This window comes from Gymnodraco acuticeps, unplaced genomic scaffold, assembly GCF_902827175.1.
Source record: "Gymnodraco acuticeps unplaced genomic scaffold, fGymAcu1.1, whole genome shotgun sequence".
NCBI classification, from domain to species: Eukaryota; Metazoa; Chordata; class Actinopteri; order Perciformes; family Bathydraconidae; genus Gymnodraco; species Gymnodraco acuticeps.
The window spans coordinates 7,249,948-7,252,892 of NW_022989799.1; positions in this window are offsets into that span (position 1 = coordinate 7,249,948).

Below are 2,945 nucleotides of genomic sequence, written 5' to 3' on the forward strand. Positions count from 1 at the left end.
AGCAGCAAGAAAAAACGGGTCTACAGTGATGCGGATGATGAGCTACGGGATGACTGCCATCGGACACCGCATATCCCCACAATGGATAACCCACTGGAGTGGTGGGCAGAAAACGTGCACCGCGTCCCCCGTTTAGCCAAGCTTTCGAGGAGCTACCTGGCTATTCCAGCCACAGGCACCCCGAGTGAGAGGGTTTTTTCCCTGGCAGGCAACACTGTCACCCGAAAGCGGTCAAGCCTCCTTCCCTCACATGTCGATGCGTTGGTGTTCCTCAACGCAAACCAAAAATCTGGAAAGGTGGACGTTATCGTGGAGGACAGCGAGTAAAGTGTTGCGCACTAGATTTACGTGGCATTTCAGTAAACAGAGTTTTTTGCTGTCGATTTTGGTGAGTCCAGTTACTGTTTGTTATTTACTAAGTCCAGTTACTGTTTGTTATTTACTAAGTCCAGTTACTGTTTGTTATTTACTAAGTCCAGTTACTGTTTGTTATTTACTCAGCCATGTAACACAAATTAAAATGCAGTGTTTAATGTAACTGTTGTAGTGCCGTGAAAAGAGAGTCGGAGGCGGTGTATTAAGAATGGAGTTCCAATCTTTATTATCCATTACTTTCAGAGAGGTTAACACATGCACTGCTCTGCCTGATGAGCTAGAAGGAATGGCAGCTAAAGCTACAGGTGTTCCCCACTAAAGGGTCCGTGTGGCAACACAATAAGCAAGGTGAATTATGTCCAATAACGTGTCACCACACAAGCCCCCCCAGAATTCACACATAAACAAAATCAGCATGGCGGGGAGGAACGACACGCCGACCCCCACGACTCCTGAGCACGGGAGTCGGAAAAGTGACTCCCGCCTGTGCGGCCCCCGGAAGGGGAGGGACCGGAACAACAGGTCTTAAATCCGTGACAGGGGACGAGGCCGGGGGGCGGCCCCGTCGCGGAGGTCGAGCCAGCACCACAGGCTGGTCCAAGTCCAGGTGAGCAGCCTTCACCCGGTCCACCGAGACGTGCTCGGCCTTGCCACCCAGGTCGACCACCAGGTGCTTGTCCCCGTGCTCCAAGACCCGGAAAGGCCCATCATAAGGGGGCTGCAGGGGGCCTCTGTGCGCATCGTGCCGGATGAACACGTGCTCCGCCGAGCGGAGCTCTGCGGGAACCTGGGACACCTGAGTACCGTGCTGAGTAGTAGGGATCGGAGCAAAGGCCTCAGCGGCGTCACGCAGGAAAGCCCGCTGGGCCGACGCCGACCAGGGAGCCGATGCATTTGGGAGGAAATCCCCCGGAACTCTCAGCGGCTGACCGTAGACCATCTCCGCTGTAGAACACTGCAGATCTTCCTTAGGTGCGGTCCTCAGGCCCAGCATCACCCAGGGCAGCTTGTCGACCCAGTTACCGTCCGTAAGGCCGGCCTTGAGGGCCGCCTTCATGGAGCGATGAAAGCGCTCGCAGAGGCCATTAGCCTGAGGGTGGTAAGCGGTAGTCCTGTGCAGCTTAACCCCCAAACCGCCTGCCACAGCGTTCCAGAGCTCGGACGTGAACTGAGAGCCCCTGACTGAGGAAATGTCTGACGGGGTGCCAAAACGACACACCCACGTTGCAATGAAGGCCCGGGCAACGTCTGCGGCAGATGTCGAAACGAGCGGAACCGCCTCCGGCCAACGGGTCGTTCTGTCCTCCATGGTGAGGAGGTAGGAAAACCCCTGAGAGGAAGGCAACGGACCAACCAGGTCAATGTTGACGTGATCAAACCTCCTCTCAGGCACCAGGAAACGCTCCAACGGGGCCTTCGTGTGGCGGTGCACCTTAGCACGTTGACAAGCCACGCACTCCCTGGCCCAAGTCCTCACGTCCCTTTTCAGTCCTTGCCAAACGAACTTCGCCGCTACCAAACGCACCGAAGGTTTAACGCCGGGGTGTGACAGGCCGTGAACAGCCTCGAACACAGGACGCCTCCAGCTGGCAGGGACGACAGGCCGCGCCAGGCCCGTAGAGACGTCACACAGGAGAGTAATGCCCGCGTCGCCGAACACCACGTCCTCCAAGCGCAGCCCCGCGCTCTCCACCTTCAGGGCCTGGACGCCGGGATCTGCGAGTATAGTCCAGGCCCAACTGGACGGCACCGATGACGACCCTGGAGAGGCAATCAGCAACCAGGTTCGACTTGCCAGCCACGTGCTTAATGTCCGTAGTGAACTCCGATATGTAGGACAGCTGCCGCTGCTGACGTGCCGACCAAGGCTCCGCCACTTTTGACATGGCGAAGGTGAGCGGCTTGTGGTCGACAAACGCCGTAAATTCACGGCCTTCCAGCATGAAACGGAAGTGCCGCACGGCCAAATAAAGTCCGAGGAGCTCCCGGTCAAAGGCGCTGTATTTGCGTTCTCTAGGCGTCAGCTGGCGGCTGAAAAAGGCGAGCGGCTGCCAAGCGCCCTCCACCCACTGCTCGTGCACTGCGCCGACCGCGTAGTCTGACGCGTCCGTGGTGATGGAGATGGGAGCCGTAGATGATGGGTGTGCCAGCAAAGCCGCCTGAGCCAACGTGGTCTTGACCTCAGCAAAAGCGCCGTCCGCCTCTGCTGTCCAGTTGATCTCCTGGACGGGGGTCTTGCCTTTCAACGCTTCATACAGCGGCCGCATGATGTGTGCGGCCCGGGCGATGAAACGGTATTAGAAAGTCACCATCCCCAGAAACTCACGGAGCGACCGGGCTGTGAGCGGGCGAGGAAACGCCTTAACGGCCTCCACCTTCGCTGGCAGAGGTGTCGCACCGCCCTTGGTGACGCGGTGCCCCAGGAAATCGATGTCCGACACCCCGAACTGGCACTTTGCAGGATTGATGATTAATCCGTGTTTGTTGAGCCGTGTGAAAAGGGCTCGGACGTGGGACAGGTGCTCCTGCACTGAAGCGCTGGCGACGAGTATGTCGTCGAGGTAAACAAA